Below are 6,189 nucleotides of genomic sequence, written 5' to 3'. Positions count from 1 at the left end.
TTGGATAGCTCTGCTGGAGGATCTCTTCATCTGAAGAAGACGCCTACAGAAGCTCAAGAGCTGCTTGAAATGGTTAGAAATAACCAATTCATGTACACTTCTAAAAGGAATCCTGTGAACAATGGGACGAATCAAAAGAAAGGAGTTCTTGAGATTGATACTCTGAATGCCATATTGGCTCAGAACAAAATATTGACTCAGCAAGTCAATATGATTTCTCAAAGTCTGTCTGGAATGCAAGCTGCACCAGGCAGTACTAAGGACGCTTCGTATGAAGAAGAAGCTTAAGATCCTGAGAACCCATCAATGGAAGAGGTGAATTACATGGGAGAACCCTATGGAAACACCTATAATCCTTCATGGAGAAATCATCCAAATCTCTCATGGAAGGATCAACAGAGACCTCAACAAGGTTTCAACAACAATAATGGTGGAAGAAACAGGTTTAGCAATAGCAAGCCTTTTCCATCATCTTCTCAGCAACAGACAAAGAATTCTAAGCAGAGCCACTCTAACTTAGCAACCATGGTCTTTGATCTAATCAAAACCACTCAAAGTTTCATGACTAAAATAAGGCCCTTCATTAGAAACTTGGAGGCACAAGTGGGTCAGCTGAGTAAGAAAGTTACTGAACTCCCTCCTAGTACTCTTCCAAGCAATACAGAAGAGAATCCAAAAGGAGAGTGTAAGGCCATCAACATGGCCAAAATTGGAGAGGAAGAAGAGGCAGTGACCACCACTGAGGAAGACCTCAATGGATGTTCATTGGCCTCCAATGAGTTCCCTGATGAGGAACCATGGGAATCTGAGGCTCACACTGAGACCATAGAGATTTTATTGTATTTACTTCTGCCATTCATGAGCTCTGATGAGTATTTTTCCTCTGAAGAGGACGAAGATGTCACTGAATAGCAAGTTGTTAAGTACCTTGGAGCAATCATGAAGCTAAATGACAAGTTATTTGGTAATGAGACTTGGGAGGATGAACCCCCTTTGCTCACCAAAGAACTGGATGACTTGACTAGGCAGAGATTACCTCAAAAGAGACAGGACTCTGGGAAGTTCTCAATACCTTGTACAGTACACACCATGACCTTCAAGAAGGCTCTGTGTGACCTAAGGTCAAGCATAAACCTCATGCCTCTCTTTGTAATGGAGAAGCTAGGGATCTTTGAGGTACAAGCTGTAAGAATCTCACTAGAGATAGCAGACAATTCAAGAAAACAAGCTTATGGACTTGTAGAGGATGTTCTGGTAAAGATTGAAGACCATTATATCCCTGCTGATTTCCTAGTCCTAGAGATTGCGAAGTGCATGGATGAATCCATCATCCTTGGCAGACCCTTCCTAGGCACAGCAAGGGCTGTGATTGATATTGACAGGGGAGAATTGATCATTCAAGTGAATGAAGAATCCCTTGTGTTTAAGGCTCAAGGATATCCCTCTGTAACCATGGAGAGGAAGCATGAAGAGCTTCTCTTAAAACAGAGTCAAACAGAGCCCCCACAGTCAAACTCTAAGTTTGGTGTTGGGATGCCACAACCAAATTTTAAGTTTGGTGTTGAACCTTGACATTCAAACTCTAAGTTGTTGGAAGGTTCCAACATTGCTCTGAGTATCTGTGAGGCTCCATGAGGGCCCACTGTCAATCTAATGACATTAAAGAAGCGCTTGTTGGGAGGCAACCCAATGTTATATTTACCTATTTTTCTTTTGTTATTTTATGTTTTCTATAGGTTGATGATCATGGGAAGTCACAAAATCAATTGAAAAAAGCAAAAATAGAATGAAAAATAGAAAAAAATAGCACACCCTGGAGGAAAACTTGCTAGCGTTTAAACACCAGTAAAGACAGCAAATGGGCGTTTAACACCCAGTCTGGTACCATTCTGGGCGTTTAACGCCAGAAAGGGGCACCAGATTGGCGTTTAACCCCAGGAATGGGCAAGAAGCTGGCGTTAAACACCAGAAATGGGCACCAGCTCGGCGTTTAATGCTAGGATTGGCAGAGGGAGCATTTTTGCTCGCCACTTGGTGCAGGGATGAATTATCCTTGACACCTCAGGATCTGTGGACCCCATAGGATCCCCACCTACCCCACCACTCTCTCTCTTCTTCACCCATTCACCAATCACCTCAATACCTCTTCCCCAAAAACCCCTCACCTATCAAATCCCACCATTCTCTTCACCACTCACATCCATCCTTCATAAAACCCCACCTACCTCACCATCCAAATTCAAACCACTTTCCCTCCCAAACCCACCCATAATGGTCGAACCCTACCCCCCTCTCCACCCCTATATAAATCCTTCTTCATCCTTCATTTTCACACAACCTAAACACTACTTCTCCCCCTTGGCTGAACCATAAAGCCCCCTCAATCTCCTCAATTTTCTTCTTCTTCTACTCCCTTCTTTCTTCTTTTGCTCGAGGACGAGTAAACGTTCTAAGTTTGGTGTGTTAAAAGCGTTGCTTTTCATTTTTCCATAACCATTTATGGCATCTAAGGCCGGAGAAACCTCTAGAAAGAGGAAAGGGAAGGCAAAAGCTTCCACCTCCGAGTCATGGGAGATGGAGAGATTCATCTCAAAGGTGCATCAAGACCACTTCTATGAAGTTGTGGCCATGAAGAAGATGATCCCCAAGGTCCCTTTCAAACTCAAAAAGAGTGAATATCCGGAGATCCGACATGAGATCCGAAGAAGAGGTTGGGAAGTTCTTACTAACCCCATTCAACAAGTCAGAATCTTAATGGTTCAAGAGTTCTATGCCAATGCATGGATCACCAAGAACCATGATCAAAGTGTGAACCCGGACCCAAAGAATTGGCTTACAATGGTTCGGGGGAAATGCTTAGATTTTAGTTCGGAAAATGTAAGGTTGGCATTCAACTTACCCATGATGCAAGGAGATGAACACCCTTACACTAGAAGGGTCAACTTTGATCAAAGGTTGGACCAAGTCCTCATAGACATCTGTGAAGAGGGCGCTCAATGGAAGAGAGATTCAAGAGGGAAGCCGGTTCAATTAAGAAGGCACGACCTCAAGCCCGTGGCTAGGGGATGGTTGGAGTTTATCCAACGCTCAATCATCCCCACTAGCAACCGGTCCGAAGTTACCATAGACCGGGCTATCATACCTCAAGGGATGCACTTTCCTCCACAAAACTATTGGGATCAAATCAACACCTCCCTAGGAGAATTGAGTTCCAACATGGGACAACTAAGGGTGGAGCACCAAGAACATTCCATTCTCCTCCATGAAATTAGAGAAGATCAAAGAATCATGAGAGACGAGCAACAAAGGCAAGGAAGAGACATTGAGGAGCTCAAGCACTCCATAAGATCTTCAAAAGGAAGAACAAGCCGCCATCACTAAGGTCACTTCATAAGATCTTCAAGAGGAAGAACAAGCCGCCATCACTAAGGCGGACCCGTTCTTTAATCTCCTAGTTCTTTATTTTTCTGTTTTTCAAATTTTCATGCTTATGTTTATCTATGTTTGTGTCTTATGATCATTAGTGTCTCAGTGTCTATGCCTTAAAGTTATGAATGTCCTATGAATCCATCACCTTTCTTAAATGAAAAATGTTCTTAATTGAAAAAGAGAAGAATTGCATGAATTTTGAATTTTATAATAGATTAATTATTTTGATGTGGTGGCAATATTTTGACTTCTGAATGTATGCTTGAACAGTGCATATGTCTTTTGAATTTGTTGTTCATGAATGTTGGCTCTTGAAAGAATGATGAAAAAAGGAGACATGTTACTGAGGATCTGAAAAATCATAAAAATGATTCTTGAAGCAAGAAAAAGCAATGAATACAAAAAAAAGAGAGATTATGTGCGAAAAAAAAAGAGAGAGAAAGCAAGCAGAAAAAAAAAAGCCAAAAGGCAAGGGTAAGAATAAAGTCGTGATCCAAGGTCAAAAGAGTGTGCTTAAGAACCCTGGACACCTCTAATTGGGGACTCTAGCAAAGCTGAGTCACAATCTGAAAAGGTTCACCCAGTTATGTGTCTGTGGCATGTATGTATCCGGTGGTAATACTGGAAGACAGAGTGCTTTGGGCCACGGCCAAGACTCATAAAGTAGCTATGTTCAAGAATCATCATACTTTACTAGGAGAATCAATAACACTATCTGGATTCTAAGTTCCTATAGAAGCCAATCATTCTGAATTTCAAAGGATAGAGTGAGATGCCAAAACTGTTCAGAGGCAGAAAGCTAAAAGCCCCGCTCATCTAATTAATACTGATCTTCATAGGTGTTTTTGGAATTCATTGCATATTCTCTTCTTTTTATCTTATTTGATTTTCAGTTGCTTGGGGACAAGCAACAATTTAAGTTTGGTGTTGTGATGAGCGGATAATTTATACGCTTTTTGGCATTGTTTTTAGTATCTTTTTAGTATGTTTTAGTTAGTTTTTATTATATTTTTATTAGTTTTTAGTTAAAATTCACTTTTCTGGACTTTACTATGAGTTTGTGTGTTTTTCTGTGATTTCAGGTATTTTCTGGCTGAAATTGAGGGACCTGAGCAAAAATCCGATTCAGAGGCTGAAAAGGACTGCAGATTCTGTTGGATTCTGATCTCCCTGCACTTGAAGTGGATTTTCTGGAGCTACAGAAGCCCAATTGGCGCGCTATCAATTGCGTTGGAAAGTTTCCAGCAATATATAATAGTCCATACTTTGTCCGAGATTTGATGGCCCAAATCGGCGTTCCAAATCAGCTCATGACTACCCGGCGTTAAACGCCGAAACTGGCACAAGAATGGGAGTTAAACGCCCAAACTGGCACAAAAGCTGGCATTTAACTCCAAGAAAAGTCTCTACACATGAAAGCTTCAATGCTCAGCCCAAGCACACACCAAGCGGGCCCGGAAGTGGATTTTTATGTCATTTACTCATTTTTGTAAACCCTAAGCTACTAGTTATCTACAAATAGGACCTTTTGCTATTGTATTTTACATCCTGGAATCTTTTGATCACTTTAGATCTGAGGATCATCTTTGGACGTCTAGTTCTTAGATTATGGGAGGCTGGCCATTGGGCCATGCCTAGACCTTGTTCTTATGTATTTTCAACGGTGGAGTTTCTACACACCATAGATTAAGGTGTGGAGCTCTGTTGTACCTCGAGTGTTAATGCAATTACTATTGTTCTTCTATTCAATTCAGCTCATTCTTGTTCTAAGATATTCATTCGCACCCAAGAACATGATGAATGTGATGATTATGTGACGCTCATCATCATTCTCACTTGTGAACACGTGCCTGACAACCACTTCTGTTCTACAAGCAAACAAGGCTTGAATGTTTATCTCTTGGATTCCTTAATCAGAATCTTCGTGGTATAAGCTAGAATTGATGGCGGCATTCAAGAGAATCCGGAAGGTCTAAACCTTGTCTGTGGTATTCTAAGTAGGATTCGAGGATTGAATGACTGTGACGAGCTTCAAACTCCTGAAAGTTGGGCGTTAGTGACAGACGTAAAAGAATCACTGGATTCTATTCCAACCTGATTGAGAACCGACAGATGATTAGCCGTGCTGTGACAGAGCGCATTGAACATTTTCACTGAGAGGACGGGTGATGAGCGGATAATTTATACGCTTTTTGGCATTGTTTTTATATAGTTTTTAGTAAGTTTAAGCTACTTTTAGGGATGTGGCGCGCTCTCAATGGCGTTGGAAAGTAGACATCTAGGGCTTTCCAGCAATATATAATAGTCCATACTTTATTCGAAGAATAACGACGTAACTTGGCGTTAAACGCCAAGTTCATGCTGCTGTCTGGAGTTAAACGCCAGAAAAACGACATTATCCGGAGTTGAACGCCCAAAACACGTCATAACCTGGAGTTTGACGCCAAGAAATGCCTTAGCTCGTGGAATGATCAAAGCTCAGCCCAAGCATACACCAAGTGGGCCCCGGAAGTGAATTTATGCATCAATTACTTACTCATGTAAACCCTAGTAGCTAGTCTAGTATATATAGGACATTTATCTATTGTATTAGACATCTTTTGACCACTTTAAGTCCTGGATCATTCGGTCACTTGATCATGGAGAGGGCTGGCCATTCGGCCATGCCTGAACCTCTGTTACTTATGTATTTTCAACGGTGGAGTTTCTGCACACCATAGATTAAGGGTGTAGAGCTCTGCTGTACCTCAAGTATTAATG

This window comes from Arachis duranensis, chromosome 2, assembly GCF_000817695.3.
Source record: "Arachis duranensis cultivar V14167 chromosome 2, aradu.V14167.gnm2.J7QH, whole genome shotgun sequence".
NCBI classification, from domain to species: domain Eukaryota; kingdom Viridiplantae; phylum Streptophyta; class Magnoliopsida; order Fabales; family Fabaceae; genus Arachis; species Arachis duranensis.
Note: the sequence above shows the minus strand (reverse complement) of the source record.